Source organism: Mobula birostris, chromosome 7 (assembly GCF_030028105.1).
Source record: "Mobula birostris isolate sMobBir1 chromosome 7, sMobBir1.hap1, whole genome shotgun sequence".
NCBI lineage: Eukaryota > Metazoa > Chordata > Chondrichthyes > Myliobatiformes > Myliobatidae > Mobula > Mobula birostris.
In genome coordinates this window covers 65,311,658-65,328,298 of record NC_092376.1, presented here as the reverse complement: position 1 = coordinate 65,328,298, position 16,641 = coordinate 65,311,658, and the positions used below count along the sequence as shown (strand labels likewise).

General features: G+C 40.0%; 1 protein-coding gene across 6 annotated transcripts in view; it reads left to right on the top strand.

Moving 5' to 3' along the window:
• Positions 1–16,641, top strand: part of dlg2 (discs, large homolog 2 (Drosophila)) — an 823,880-nt gene that overhangs the window by 253,867 nt on the left and 553,372 nt on the right. The window lies entirely within an intron of this gene.

Genomic DNA, 16,641 nt, shown 5'->3' with positions numbered 1-16,641 from the left:
AGCCTGAAGATGTGCATTCTATGTTTTGGGGACAGCTTCATCTCCACCATCAGATTTTTGAATGTCCCATGAACCCATGAACAACACTTCACTATTTTATTTTCTTTTTGCATTGTTTATTTTTTAAATATATTTCTTATTGTAACTTAGAGTAATTTTTACGTATTGCACTGTACTACTGCTACAAAACAATAAACATCATGGCAGTGTATGTAGTGATAATAAACTTGATGCTGATTCTCTCCTGAAGTTGGTGACAGTTTTGCAGGGAAATACTGACAGTTACATGCAAAGCTGTTAGCACTTCCTTCTAAAATCTGGCCATATCTTTGTAATTTCAACTTCTGTCAGCACAAAAGCCAGACGAACATAAGGAGTGAGTTCATGTTATGCTGCAGATCAGAAGAAAGTGCCTCGCCGGGTATATATTATTTCAGTCACAAAACAGTTACAGTGGTATAACAAATGACTCAAGTCAAAGCTTTTGTGGAGTACATAAGGGATTGTATAGGAAACACACACAAATTGCTGGAGGAACTCAGCAGGCCAGGCAACATCTATAGAAAAAGCACAGTCGCCGTTTCAGGCCAAGACTCTTCGGCAGGACTGGAGAAAAAAAGATGAAGAGTAGATTTCTTTCACCTTCACCAGTCCCCATCCCGTTTTCCCTCTGTCACCTTAATTCCTTGCCTGCCCATCGCCTCCCTCTGGTGCTCCAGCCCCCTTTCTTTCATGGCCTTCTGTTCTCTCCTGTTGGATTCCCCCTTCTCCAGCCCTGTCTCTTTAACCCATCAACTTCCCAGCTCTTTACTTCATCCCTCACTCTTCCTGTTTTCAGCTATCACCTTGTGTTTCTTTCTCCCCTTCCCCACCTTTTAAATCTACCCCTCATTATTTTTTCTCTCTAGTCTCGGCCCGAAATGCTGATTGCACTTTTTTCTATAGATGCTGCCTAGCCTGCTGAGTTCCTCCAGCATTTTGTGTGTGTTGCTTGAATTTTCAGCATCTGCAGAATTTCTTTTGTTAGGGATTGTATAAACCATTTTAGCTTTTTGTTATGTAAATCTGTGTGTGTGAGTTAAATGTAAACACATGTACAACCTTGTTATCAAATGCACCTTCTGTCAATGGAGGTTTATGTTGTCATTGTAATTTGCTCGTTCATATTGATAATAAAAATTTGCCTTGGAAAGCGGCCAGTGCGTGAGTGGGCCAGTGAAGGAGTGGAGCTTTGAGGCTTTGACTCGAGAGATTCTGGCAGTTTTGGCAGTTGGTCTGTGCAATCAAGTCAATCAAGATTTGAATAGATCAGCAGAAAACCGTTGATTAGACAATCAAGATTTGAATAGCTCAGACTCAGCAGAAAGCAGCTGATTGGGCAGTCGAAGTCAGGTGACCAAACATTTTGGAAAGCTAAAACAGATAAATAGAGGGATAGCTCAAGCGAAGCCGCCAGTGCGTGAGTGGGCCAGTGAAGGAGTGGAGCTTTGAGGCTTTGACTCGAGAGGCTTCGAAGTGAAGAGGCGGAGGACAAGCTTGCTCGCAATTAGTCTTTACAATGCCTCCTGAGACGGTGATGTGCCTCTCATGTGAGATGTGGCAGTCTTGAGGGAACTCCCCTCTCCCGCAGAGTCACATCTGCCAGAAGTGCATACGGCTGGGCGATCTGGAAGACCGTGCAAGGAATCTGGAGCAGCAGCTCAATGACCTTCGACTCATAAGGGAGAATGAGGCAGTCATAGATGAGAGCTACCGGGCTGTCGGAAGCAGGTCGTTGGGTGACAGTCAGAGGGGGGAAAGCAAAGGTGAGCAGACAGGTAGGGCAGAGCACCCCTGTAGCCATTCCCCTGAATAATAAGTTTACCGTCCTGGATACTTTTGGCGGGGATGACCGACCAGGTGTGAGCCACGGTGGCAGGGCCTCCAGCACTGAGTCTGACCCTGTGGTGCAGAAGGGTGGGACGGAGAAGAGGAGAGCTGTCGTCATTGGAGACTCTATAGTCAGGGGAGCAGACAGGAGATTTTGTGGACGTGAGAAGGACTCCCGCATGGTTTGTTGCCTCCCGGATGCCAGGGTCCGGGACGTCTCTGATCGGGTGCACGACATCCTGGTACGAGAGAGAAAGCAACCAGAAGTCGTGATACATGTTGGGACCAACGACATAGGCAGGAAGAAGGATGAGGTCCTGAAGTGTGAGTTTCGGGAACTAGGCAGAAGGCTGAAGAACAGGACCTCAAGGGTGGCGTTCTCAGGATTGCTACCAGTGCTACGTGACAGTGATGGTAAGAATGGGAGGAGATGGCAGTTGAATGCGTGGCTGAGGAGTTGGTGCAGGGAGCAGGGTTTTAGATTTTTGGATCATTGGGATCTCTTCTGGGGAAGGTGGGACCTGTATAGATTGGATGGGTTGCACCTGAACTCGAGGGGGAGGGATATCCTTGCAGGTAGGTTTGCTAGCGTGGTTCGGGAGGGTTTAAACTAATTTGCAAGGGGGATGGGACCCAGAGCGATAGAGCAGTGAAAGAAGTGCATGGAGTAAAGCCAGATCTAACATATAGAGAGGCTTTGCAGAAAGAGAAGCAGAATAAACAGTGTAAAGACAGTAAGGTAGAAGGGCTGAAATGTGTGTACCTCAATGCAAGAAGCATCAGGAACAAAGGTGATGAACTGAGAGCTTGGATACATACATGGAATTATGATGTAGTGGCCATTACAGAGACTTGGCTGGCACCAAGGCAGGAATGGATTCTCAATATTCCTGGATTTCAGTGCTTTAAAAGGGATAGGGAGGGTGGAAAAAGGGGAGGAGGGTTGCCATTACTGGTCAGGGATACTATTACAGCTACAGAAAGGGTGGGTAGTGTAGCAGGATCCTCTTTTCAGTCAATATGGGTGGAAGTCAGGAACAGGAAGGGAGCAGTTACTCTATTGGGGGTATTCTATAGGCCCCCTGGTAGCAGCAGAGATACAAAGGAGCAGATTGGGAGGCAGATTTTGGAAAGGTGCAAAAATAACAGGGTTGTTATCATGGGTGACTTTAACTTCCCTAGTATTGATTGGCACCTGATTAGTTCCAAGGGTTTAGATGGGGCAGAGTTTGTTAAGTGTGTCCAGGACGGATTCCTGTCACAGTATGTGGACAGGCCGACCGGAAGAATGCCATACTAGATCTAGTACTAGGTAATGAACTGGGTCAGGTCACAGATCTCTCAGTGGGTGAGCATCTGGGGGTCAGTGACCACTGCTCCCTGGCCTTTAGCATTATGATGGAAAAGGATAGAATCAGAGAGGACAGGAAAATTTTTAATTGGGGAAAGGCAAATTATGAGGCTATAAGGCTAGAACTTGCGGGTGTGAATTGGGATGATGTTTTTGCAGGGAAATGTACTATGGACATGTGGTCGAAGTTTAGAGATCTCTTGCGGGATGTTAGGGATAAATTTGTCCCGGTGAGGAAGATAAAGAATGGTAGGGTGAAGGAACCATGGGTGACAAGTGAGGTGGAAAATCTAGTCAGGAGGAAGAAGGCAGCATACATGAGGTTTAGGAAGCAAGGATCAGTTGGGTCTATTGAGGAATATAGGGAAGCAAGAAAGAAGCTTAAGAAGGGGCTGAGAAGAGCAAGAAGGGGGCATGAGAAGGCCTTGGCAAGTAGGGTTAAGGAAAACCCCAAGGCATTCTTCAATTATGTGAAGAAAAAAAGGATGACAGGAGTGAAGATAGGACCGATTAGACATAAAGGTGGGAAGATGTGCCTGGAGGCTGTGGAAGTGAGTGAGGTCCTCAATGAATACTTCTCTCCGGTATTCACCAATGAGAGGGAACTTGATGATGGTGAGGACAATATGAGTGAGGTTGATGTTCTGGAGCATGTTGATATTAAGGGAGAGGAGGTGTTGGAGTTGTTAAAATACATTAGTACAGATAAGTCCCTGGGGCCTGACGGAATATTCCCCAGGCTGCTCCACGAGGCGAGAGAAGAGATTGCTGAGCCTCTGGCTAGGATCTTTATGTCCTTGTTGTCCACGGAATGGTACCGGAGGACTGGAGGGAGGCGAATGTTGTCCCCTTGTTCAAAACAGGTAGTAGGGATAGTCCGGGTAATTATAGACCAGTGAGTCTTACGTCTGTGGTGGGAAAGCTGTTGGAAAAGATTCTTAGAGATAGGATCTATAGGCATTTAGAGAATCATGGTCTGATCAGGGACAGTCAGCATGGCTTTGTGAAGGGCAGATCGTGTCTAACAAGCCTGATAGAGTTCTTTGAGGAGGTGACCAGGCATATAGATGAGGGTAGTGTAGTGGATGTGATCTATATGGATTTTAGTAAGGCATTTGACAAGGTTCCACACGGTAGGCTTATTCAGAAAGTTAGAAGGCATGGGATCCAGGGTAGTTTGGCCAGGTGGATTCAGAATTGGCTTGCCTGCAGAAGGCAGAGGGTGGTGCTGGAGGGAGTACATTCAGATTGGAGGATTGTGACTAGTGGTGTCCCACAAGGATCTGTTCTGGGACCTCTACTTTCTGTGATTTTTATTAACGACCTGGATGTGGGGGTAGAAGGGTGGGTTGGCAAGTTTGTAGACAACACAAAGGTTGGTGGTGTTGTAGATAGTGTAGAGGATTGTGAAAGATTGCAGAGAGACATTGATAGGATGCAGAAGTGGGCTGAGAAGTGGCAGATGGAGTTCAACCCAGAGAAGTGTGAGGTGGTACACTTTGGAAGGACAAACTCCAAGGCAGAGTACAAAGTAAATGGCAGGATACTTGGTAGTGTGGAGGAGCAGAGGGATCTCGGGGCACATGTCCACAGATCCCTGAAAGTTGCCTCACAGGTGGATAGGGTAGTTAAGAAAGCTTATGGGGTGTTAGCTTTCATAAGTCGGGGGATAGAGTTTAAGAGTCGCGATGTAATGATGCAGCTCTATAAAACTCTGGTTAGGCCACACTTGGAGTACTGTGTTCAGTTCTGGTCACCTCACTATAGGAAGGATGTGGAAGCATTGGAAAGGGTACAGAGGAGATTTACCAGGATGCTGCCTGGTTTAGAAAGTATGCATAATGATCAGAGATTAAGGGAGCTAGGGCTTTACTCTTTGGAGAGAAGGAGGATGAGAGGAGACATGATAGAGGTGTACAAGATAATAAGAGGAATAGATAGAGTGGATAGCCAGCGCCCCTTCCCCAGGGCACCACTGCTCAGTACAAGAGGACATGGCTTTAAGGTAAGGGGTGGGAAGTTCAAGGGGGATATTAGAGGAAGGTTTTTTACTCAGAGAGTGGTTGGTGCGTGGAATGCACTGTCAGTGTCAGTGGTGGAGGCAGATACACTAGTGAAGTTTAAGAGACTACTAGACAGGTATATGGAGGAATTTAAGGAGGGGGCTTATATGGGATGCAGGGTTTGAGGGTTGGCACAACATTGTGGGCTGAAGGGCCTGTACTGTGCTGTACTATTCTATGTTCTATGTTGCAGGAAACTGCTCTTTTCCATATAACTTTACCTTTTAATTTCCCATATAATTACAACATCTTACATGTACTTATGTAAGTACAAAGTATACACCTTATGTACTGTACCTTTTGTAAGTTCAAGTACAACAAATCCTCTTCACCACCTTTATCTATTCAACTATTTATAGTCTTAGTAAATTCTAATAGAATCTCAGATCAGATATCCCGTACTTAATGCATTTGGGCAGAATCACCGTAAGTTGATTATCTTCTTAGTTATCCTTTCCTTAGTCTTTTCTTAGCACTACTTTTCATTGGTGGTAGATGAAGCAGGAGGATTAGGGTATTGTAATGATTGATTAATTGGGAGTGGATGTTAGTGGGTGTCAAGAAATGGTACACATCTTGATTTTGTGTATTAATAGCCCTGAATGGTGATGGACATTATAAAACCACATGACATAGGAGCAGAAAAGCAGAATTAGGGCATTTGCCCATTGAGTCTGCTCCGCCATTTCATCAGTCTGGACAGCATCCCAGGGCAGGTACTCAGAATGTGTGCAGCACATCTGGCTGGTGTGTTTGCAGATATTTTTAATCTCTCCCTCTCCTAGTATAGAGTGCCTTCTTGCTTCAAAACTTCCATCATTGTACCTGTACCTAAAAAGACCAAGGTAACATGTCTGAACAACTGACATCCTGTCACACTCGAACCTGCTAATTAAATTTGCAGATGCTGCTATATTGATTGGCCTTATCTCAATAACAAGGCAGCCTACAAAGAAGAAGTAATCACCCTGACACAGTGGTGTCAAGAAAACAACCTCTCCCTCAATGATGCAAAAACAAAGGAGCTGGTTGTGGACTACAGGAGGAATGGAGACAGGCTCATCCCTATTGACATCAATGGATCTGGGGTTGAATGGGTGACCAGCTTTAAGTTCCTCAGTATACATATTACCTAGGACCTCTCTTGGTTTGTACGTAGCAGCTGTGTGGTGAAAAAAGCACAGCAGCGCCTCTTTCACCTCAGATGGTTGAAGAAGTTCGGCATGAGTCCTCAAATCTTAAGGACTTTTTACAGGGGCCCAACTGAGAGCATCCTGTCTGGCTGTATCACTGCCTGGTATGGGAACTGTACTTCCCTCAATCGCAGGACTCTGTAGAGAGTGGTGTGGACAGCCCAGCACATCTGTGGATCTGAACTTCCCACTATTCAGGACATTTACACTGTCAGGTGCATAAGAAGGGCCCGAAAGATCATAGGGGACCCGACTCACCCCAACCACAAACTGTTCCAGCTGCTACCATTTGGGAAATGGTACTGCAGTATTAAAACCAGGACCAGCAGGCTCCAGGACAGCTTCTTCCATCAACCCATCTGATTAATTTACACTGACACAATTGTATTTCTAAGCTATATTGATTGTTCTGTTGTATATCTAAATGTACATACTATTTATTATAAATTACTATAATTTGTACATTGTATATTCAGATGGAGATGTAACATAAAGATATTTACTCATGTATGTGAAGGATGTAAGAAGTTAAGTCAATTCAGTTCAATGCTGATTTATTATCTCTGTCAACCCCATTCTCCTGCTTTCTGCATGTAACCTTTGATGCCCTTACTAATCAAGTACCTATCAACCTCCATTCTAAATATACTCAATGACTTGGCCTCCACAGCCATCTGCGGCAATAAAATTGACAGATTTACCACCCGCTGACTAAAGAAATTCCTCCTCATCTCTGTTTTAAAAGGATGTTCTAATATTCTGAGGTGCTGTTCTCTGATCCTAGAATCCCCTACTATAGGAAACATCGTCTCCATGTCCACTCAATCTAGGCCTTTCAGTATTCGCTAGGTTTTAATGAGATTCCTGCTCATTATTTTAAACTTAAGTGACTAAAGGCCCAGAACTATCAAACGTTCCTCGTATGTGAACCTTTCATTCTCATGGACTTCCTCTAGATCCTCTCCAGTACCAGTACATCCTTTCTTAAATAAGGGGCCTAAAACTGCTCACAATACTCAAATGTAGTCTGAGTAATGCATTATAAAGCCTCAAAATTACATCCTTGCTTTTATATTCTAGTCCTCTCGAAATGAATGACAACATTGCATTTGCCTTCCTTCCACCAATTCAAGCAGCAAGTTAACCTTTTGAGAATCCTGCACAAGGACTCCCAAGTCCCTTTGCAATTCTGATTTCTGAATTTGCTCCCATTTAGAAAATAGTCTGTGCCTTTATTACTTCGACCAAAGTGCATAACCCTACACCTCACTACACTATATTGAATTTACCACTTCAAATTTCTGCTTTCTTAATACTATCTGCCCTTCCACCTATCTTTGAATTGTCCTCAAAATTTCCCAAAAAGCCATCAATTCCATCATCCAGATCATTAACATATAATGTGAAATGTAATGGTCCCAATACCGACCTCTGCAGAAAGCGCCAATCATCGGCAGTCAACCATAAAAGGCCACCTTTATTCCTATTAATTCCCTCTTGCAAGTCAGCCAATCTTATATCCATGCTAGTATTTTTACTGTAATATCATGGGTTCTTACCTTATTAAACAGCCTCATGTGCAGCACTTTGTCAAAGGCCTTCTGCAAATTCAAGTAAACAACATCCATTGACTCTCCTTTGACTATCCTGTCTAATATTTCCTCAAAGAATTCCAACAAATTTGTCAGGCAAGATTTCCCCTGACTTTGGCCTATTTGATCATGTGCCTCCGAGTACCCTGAAACCTCATCCTTAATAATAGACTCCAATATCTTCTCAACCACTGAGGTCAGGCTAACTGGCCTATAATTTCCTTTCTTTTGCTTCCCTCCATTCTTAAAGAGTGGAGTGACATTGACAATTTCTCAGTCCTCTGGAACCTTTCCAGAATCTGGTGTTTCTTGAAAGATCACCAGTACTGCCTCCATAATCTCTTCAGCAACCTCTTTTGGAACTCTGGGGTGTATTCCATCAGGTCCATTGACTTATATACCTTCAGACCTTCCAGCTTCCCAAGCACCTTCTTAGTAATAGCAACTACACTCATTGCTGACCCCTGACACTCTCGAATTTCAGGCATACTGCTGGTGTCACTGCTTTGTGACTGACGCAAAATTTAGTTCATCCACCATTTTTTTTGTCCTCCGTTACTACGTCTGCAGCATCATTTTCTAGTAATAAAATGTCCATTCTTGCCTCTCTTTACTCTTTATGTATCTGAAAAACTTCTGGTATCCTCTTTTATATCATGAGCCAGCTTACCTTTTCTCTACTTAGTGCTTTTTTAGTTGCCGTCTTTTGGTTTTTAACCAACATCTGGAGCTCTTGTTCTAGTCTTGTGCTTTGTAAGGTAGAGTGGCAATTATATTGATTTTAATTTTTCTGACTTGTATTTTAAGAGAACTGAGTAAGTAAGTTCTGTTTTTCTCATATGATATTCTTTGGCTTGCAAGAGAAATAATATTTTCATCCCTTTATTGTTTACATTGAAAACCTTACTGGTTTTGGCATTCTATTTTTATTGTATGGAATTTTTGAAGATTTGAGGATTATGTTTCTCAATTTGATGTATTTTTGGAAATGTGGTTGTCTTAGTTCTACCTCTTGTGCATCTGTTTCAATGATATCTTAACTAAGAACAATACAGTGCAAAGCAAATCACTGCTGATTCTTTCAAGATTTTCAGAACTCTCAATTTTTAAGCTAGTATGTAGAACTAACTTTGTTTGCAGTTCATGAATATCATTCACCCAGTTTCAATTAAAATTACCCTGCAGTTCCAGTACCAGCAACCTGGTTTCAACACCCCATGTCTGTAAGGAGTTTGTACGTTCTCCCTGTGGCCATATGAGTTTCCTCCTGGTGCTCTAGTTTCGTCCCACAATCCAACGATGTACTGGTTGATAGGTAAATTTGTCATTATAGTTGTCTTGTGACTAGGTGAGTGTTAAATGAGGGGTTGCTGGGTGACATGGCGGGAAGGGCCTATTTTGCACTGTACCTCAAATAAAAATAAAAGTAAGCATTATATTCAGAGTACTTTCTTAATTTTACTATAATCTTGTTTTATGATCTTATTCCTAGTTTCTTGAATGACTCAACTGCAATGTAGTCATTTCTGCCCACTGAAGTAAGAGTCTGTAAGTGATGATTATTATAACATCACTTGTCTTTTGTGTTTTATTTTTAAAACCGTGTGGTAAAGGTTGCCATGCATCAACCTGCCTAGACTAGGAAAATTGCAGTAAAAAAATGGCAGTTCAGGTCAGATAGTTGACCTCAGATATTTTACATTTGTTTTTGGTTAGAAATATTTGAAGAAAAGCATATATTTGATTATTATTGTATTATTAAAGCATTATTGGATAGACCCTTTTTAATGATATCTGAACAATATATTGATCTTTAGGAATGAACTGGTAAATTCATTTTATTCTTTAGTTTGATTTGACAAAATACTTGTTCTATTTTTCTTGCACCTGAGCCAAACAAAGTAGATTCACTAAGTTTAGCTCCCAGGCAGATGAGTTTATTGTTAAACATGGGAAAGAGAAACAGAAATAAGCCCTTTCATCAGGTGAAGGCTTTTATGATCAAGGCTTTTGATCTGAAGCATCAATTCTGTTCCTCTTTCCAGATGCTTCCTAATCAGCTGAGAGTTTCTAACATTATGTTTTTAATTTGCATTTCTTGTGTCTGCATTTTAAAACAAATCTATTTATTATTAAGACTACCCAACAATCTATCATAGAGCTTAGACAAAATCACTTTCAATACAAATAGTGCTACTGCGCCAATGTGCTTTAAACTTATCACTTGATAAGGTATTAGTTTAAGTTCATTTAATTTGATGTTTGAGAGGATGCATAAGCAAATATTTGAGAATATAATTTTCAATTTATTATTTGCTTTTTATACCAGTGAAATGCCCATGGTTTTACTTGGATCTGATATAGAAATGTTTGTGAACATTTCTTTTTTAAAAATAATTTTTTTTATTAGTTTCTACAATGCAACAACAAAAAACAGTTAAAAAAAGAGGTTTATACAGTGCAAAACAAACATATCAAATGTACAGTTCATAACAGTTAAGGAAAAGCACCCTTAGTAGAATCGTATAAAGTTAGTTACCACCCCCTCCTCCCACTACCCAACTCCAAGCCAACCTTATGATATATAGAAAAGTTGATCAGAACTTTTATCACCACAGAGCTGTATTTATAAAAAGAAGATATATTGCCTACCACCGGAGCTATAATGTGTTTACACATCATAAAAAAAACGTAATTCTTAACTGAAAGAAGCTGGAAGTAAGGGATTTAAATGCAAAAGAAAAAAAGGAGGGATAAACCCTTAATCTAAGTGGGAATTATGAAAATATTCAAGAAAAGGTCCCCACACCTTTTGGAACTTTATGTCTGAATTAAGAAGTGAATAATGAATCTTTTCATCATCTAAGCAGGGCATTATGTCTCTGAGCCATTGAGCATGAGTGGGTGGGGCAACATCTTTCCACTTAAGAAGGACTGCACGTCTGGCCAAAAGAGAGGCAAAAGACAATGTACGATGTTTAGTCGGACTCGGGTGCGTGTCAACTTCTCCCGAGGTGCCGAAAAGAGCAATCAGAGGGTTAGGTTCTAAATAGCAATTAAGTATATGGGATAAAGTTGAAAAGACATCTCTCCAGAATTTCTCCAAGCTAGAACAAGCCCAGTACGTATGAATAAGGGAAACCTCGCCCCCTTTACACTTGTCGTACCAGGGACTAATATCAGGATAGAACCACGATAATTTAGTTTTAGACATATGAGCCCTGTGTACAACCTTGAACTGTAAAAGGCAGTGGCGAGCACATAAAGAAGTTGAATTAACTGACTGAAGAATTGAATCCCAAATCTCGTCAGACAGAGGAAAATTTAAATCATGCTCCCAGGCAGTTTTAATTTTGTCAAAGAGGGCTCGCCTCAAAATCGCTAACATATCTTGAATAGTGGATATTAAACCTTTACCCAGTGGGTTCATCTGAAGAAACAAGTCCACAATATTTTTATCGGGTACCTCAGGAAAGTTTGGTATTAAAGGGTTGATGAAATGTCTAATTTGGAGATATCTGAAGAAATGAATGTTGGGTAGGTTGAACTTTACAGACAGTTGTTCAAAAGTTGCAAAGTGATTGTCTATGAAAAGATCTTCAAAGCACCTAATGCCCTTTCTGTGCCAGTCTTGCAATGTGAAATCCTGCCGAGAAGGCTGAAAAAGATGATTATGTAGAATAGGACTAGAGAGAGAGAAACCGTGAAGACCATTATATTTTCTGAACTGAGCCCATATTCTCAGAGTGTGTCTGATGACAGGATTAACAATTGATTTAGGCAGATGGCAAGGAAGTGCAGATCCAAGAACTGCAGGAATGGAGAAATTCTTATAAGAGTTCAACTCCGTTGCCACCTGTATTGGGCAGTTAGACTGATTATATAAGTAAGACCAAAAGATAAGACAACATATGTTGACTGCCCAGTAATATAAATGAAAATTGGGCAAGGCCATACCCTTTTAGGTTTTTGAAGGTGAGTCTTATTTAGTCTGGGACGTTTTCCCTTCCATAAATAGGACAAAATAATAGAATCTAACGAGTCAAAAATCTTTAGAAGTAAAAATTGGTAAAGATTGAAATAAGTATAAAAATTTAGGAAGGATATACATTTCAACAACATTAATCCCACCTATCAGAGACATAGACAGGGGTGACCACTGTACTAGATTCTGTTTTATATTGTTTAAAAGATTAGTGAAATTTTCTCCAAAAAGACACTTATAATTCCTTGTTACTGTAGTGGCAAGGTAAGTAAATTGATTATTTACTACTTTAAAAGGGAGGTTATGAAATTCTAATATTTGTGCTTCTCTGTTTATTGGAAAGAGTTTGCTCTTATGTAAATTAAGTTTGTATCCGGAAAGCTGGCTAAATTTGTTAAGAAGTGAAAACATTGGGGATAAGGAGGTAGTCAGATTTGATATAAAAAGTAAAAGATCATCAGCATAAAGAGAGGCTTTGTGATCAACAACCCCCTCCCCCCCCCCAATCCCCATCAATTCAGCACAGCTACGAAACGCAATTGCCAATGGTTCTATGTCTAGATCAAAAAGTAAGGGACTTAAAGGGCACCCTTGCCAGGTGCCACATTTAAGGTTGAAAGGTTGGGATTGCTCAGAGTTGGTCAAGACAGAAGCAGTGGGGTGTGAATATAAAAATTTAATCCATGTAATAAAACTTCGTCCAAAATCAAATTTTTCTAAAACGGCAAAAAGATACCACTCCACATGATCAAACGCTTTCTCAGCATCTAGAAAGATGACATATTCAGGAATCCCAGCTGAAGGTGAGTATAAGATATTAAATAGACACCATATATTAAAAAAAGGGAGACGATTTTTAATAAAACCGGTTTGGTCTTCAGAAATAATTAAGAGCAGAATGTTCTCCAATCGTGGGCCAAAACTTTAGCCAAAATTTTAACATCAACATTTAGCAAAGAAATCGGCCTATACGAAGAACACTCTGATGGATCTTTGCCTTTTTTCGCTAAAAGAATGTACATGCCTCGTTAAATGATGCTGGCAACTTGTTTAAACAAGTCGGATAAAACTAAAATTAGTTGAGGCGAAAGAAGTGAGGAAAATGATTTATAAAATTCTACAGAGAGCCCATCAAGTCCAGGAGATTTACCAGAAATACAGAAATAGCTGAGGACATTTCCTCTAATGATAATGGCTCATTCAGTTTTGCTTTGAGATCAGGAGAAAGCGTAGGAATATTTAAACTATTTAAAAATGCTCGACAGAAATATTATCATTTAAAGATTCAGAAGACATTTCTTATCACCTTCTAATAACTTGAAGTATTTCGGAACATTTTAATAATCTAAGCATTACTTTTCCCCAAAATTAATAAAATGAATGTTATGCCCACATTGCTGCTCAAGTATTTTTTTTGTTTTAAATGCCCTAATTCTGTAGGAAGGAATGAAATGTACTCGTTGTTACTAAACTATTTCATATTTTGTTATTAAATCTTACAACAATAGATTATTCTTACATATTGTAAATTGGTTGCTTAGGGACCCAATTTAAATTGTAGCACCGAGCACACTAACCAGCAACATTGGCTTGCTTCTCTGCTTTTAGAATTTTGTTCTATTGAAATCAAGTTATGAATTTTGGGCATCATGCTTTGTCTTACTCCTAAAATTAGCTTGGACACTTCAAGTAAGAAATTACTGTAGTACATTGGAGTGATATTTGCAGCAAACACACAGAATGATACAATTCCCCATGCAGTGTATGGATTTTTTGCTATATTATGGGTGTATTTGGACTTTGTTTCAGGAGCAATCCTTGTTGGTCACTCTAGGATAACTAGCTATTATATTCCATTGCCTTTTCTAATTTTCTCCTTTTCCATCCTTGTCAGGAAACGTTGACTCGGTTGTATGGCACAGTAAATATTTATACGGCTATTTGTCCAGATAAATACATGAATCATTTCTGGAAACTCAATTTTGCATTGAACGTTTAATAAAATAACTTAGAGATTGGGCTAATACAATAAAAACAGCAAATGTAGAAAGCACTCAGCAGACCATGCAGCATCTGTAGAAAGAGAAACAAAGTTAACATTTTAGATCAAATACCTTCCTCAAAATTGGAAAAGTGAGAAAATTAATTAGATTTAAATTATAGAGAGGTTTGGGAAGGTAAGATAGCACAAAGGGAATGCCTTTGACATGGGGAGACTGGAGTTGCTCAGGGAATGTTGATATTTACAGAGCAGCACAGATAAAATACTGGAGGAATTCAGCAGGCTAGGCGCCATCTATGGAGTGAAATAAACAGTTGACATTTCAGGCGGTCACCTTTCATCAGGACTGGAAAGGAAGGGGGAAGAAGCCTTATTTAAAAAAAAATGGAGGGAGGGGAAGGAGTACGAGCCAGCAGGTGATAAATGAGACCAGGTGAGGAGGAAAGTCTCAGAAGGGGTTGAAGTGAGAAGCTGGGAGTTGGTAGGTGGAAGAAGAAGGAATCTGATGGGAGAGAACACTAGGAAGGGAAAGAGGAGGGGCACCAGAAGGAAGTGATGGGCAGGTAAGGAGAAGAAAATGGGTGAGGGAAGCCAGAATGGAAAAAGAGAGAATGTGGTTGGGCAGGGGGTAGAAATTACCAGAAATTAGAGAAATCAATGTTCAAACCACCAGGTTGAAGGCTGCCCAGATGGAATATGAGGTGTTCCTCCTCCAACCTGTGAGTGGCCTGATTGTGACAGTAGAAAGGGCCATGGATCAACATATGAGAATGAGAAGTAGATTTAAAATGGGTGGCCACCGGAAATCCCGCCTTTTGTGGCAGATGGAGCAAAGGTATTTATAGTGATATTTACAATGTCTTGTCCTTGCAGAGATATTCTCTTTATCCTGCCTACCTGCATCTAACTTCCCCATAACTTAAAAGTAATTAGTTTTCTCACTTTCCAATTCTGATAAGTGGTCTTCGGCATAAAACTTGAGGGTTGTTTCTGTTTACACTTATGCTACTTAATCTGCTGAGTATTTTAAGTATTTCTTGTTTTTATTTCAGCTTTCCTTAAACATTCAGCTAACTTGCTTGAAGTATGTTGTGTTATAAAGCAGTATTTTTGGATAAGTGATTTCATAAATTCTAATATTAATGGAGTTGTTTGTAATTTGCAGTTTATACAAATAAATTTTCTGGGATTTCCATCTTAAACTGAATCACTGGACTATAGGCCAGTTTATTCATAGTTCATGAGAGGCATATTCATTTGAATTGGGAGATTCAAGTCATGTTTACTGATTTATGAAAGAGATTATATTGTACAAAGTTAAAGTATGGAACAGTTAGTCTCTTATTGCTCCTGTATAACAATTACGTCTGTTGGATAGCAGAAAAGCCATCCCCTGACAGGGAGATCTGCTAATAACTAGCTTTTGTATTGACCAGCTCCAGGATATAGTAAAATGGGATTGGTTTATTAGGTCAGGGTTGAACTTGGTAAATATTTTGCAAATCCCTCCATTTAAAAGTAGAGTACAGGCTCCTAGTAATATTAGATGGGGCTCATTTGGTCATAATTCTTTGGCTGGATCTGCTCACAGGAAGGATTTTACTTCTCTCCTCAAGCATACTGGAATTTACTTGATTTTTGTTGCAACATTTGTTTACTTGTATTGTTCTAATTTCAACCTGATTTGCTTTACTATAAAGATCTTTCTGATTAAGTTTAAATGTTTTGAATCATTTGAAATTTTAACCATGGGTGAGTCTGATCTGCATGTGTACTTTTGCTGTCTGAACATCAATGTGGAGATTATTATTGAGTACTCAATAGCCCTGACAATCACCCCCTCTATCACTTTACTGATGATTTAGTGCAGACTGATAAAGAGGTATTGAGCAGGATTTGAATTCTTTTGAATTTTGTGGAGAAGGCCAAACCTATGCAAATTTTAACCTTGGCAGGTGTATCCCAGGGGTAAGACTAGTTCAGATCCATAAGCCTTTGATATTCTTAAGGTCCTATTTTCCACATGGTGATCTAATGTTTTATAAATAGAGTGAATTAAATTGAGTAAAGACTGATTTCTGTGATGGTATGCACTTACATCTATGAAATAACTCAGTAATATGAATGGTGTTCATATTGCTGTTGCATTTTCAAAATTTTGTGGTGCTTTATTGCCTATATATATCAGTTGGAAGAAATGTCTTAGTTTGTATGGAATGGGTTAACATCCTTAATTGAATGTTGGCTGTGCATTTTTCTTTTGGGTTCTGGAGCTCTGCCATTGTACCTATTAGCACTTTCAGAGCTAAGCCTGTATTAATATTCTTAATAAAATATGAATAATGAACTAAGGTAAGGTATAATTACAGCCTTTAAGTTTATTTTCCACTTGTACTATCACTGTTGAAAGAGACCATTTATTCTAGTTGATGTGCTTCTATTTCCCAGCATTTATTGGAGTGTCAGTGATTTCATTCTTAATCACGTTGTTTTTCGTGTCAATGCTCTCCTATTAGCATAACCTCCTTTGTATAATCAACACAAGCCGTTTTCTCAATGTGGTGGCACATCCATGATGTATATTGT